Raw genomic sequence first — 354 nt, forward strand, 5'->3', positions numbered from 1 at the left:
ATGCAAATTTAAATTTCTTTACTACGAGGGGAAGCCCTGTAATCTGTAAGATGGAGGGGCACTGCAGGGAACGCAGCCATCCTCCGGCCCCATCTTGCTTTCCCCCAGAGCAGGGATGCACTTGGCAGCGATGCCTCTGGGTTCGCTGCGGATCAGGGCAGCTCGGCGGGGCCCGCCGTCCTCCACCGGCCGGGGCTCGGCCATTTTTCCTCCATTTCGTTGTCTCTCGACGCTGGGTTTCTTTTGAACGATGCGCTGCGGGCCGAGCCCGCCGCCCTCCCACCGCCGCTCGCTGGGGCCCGGGGAGGGGCGAGCGCGGCCGGGCCCCACCAGGCCGCGGCCTGCGGGCCCGCA

This window comes from Passer montanus, unplaced genomic scaffold (assembly GCF_014805655.1).
Source record: "Passer montanus isolate IOZ18808 unplaced genomic scaffold, ASM1480565v1 scaffold53, whole genome shotgun sequence".
NCBI lineage: Eukaryota > Metazoa > Chordata > Aves > Passeriformes > Passeridae > Passer > Passer montanus.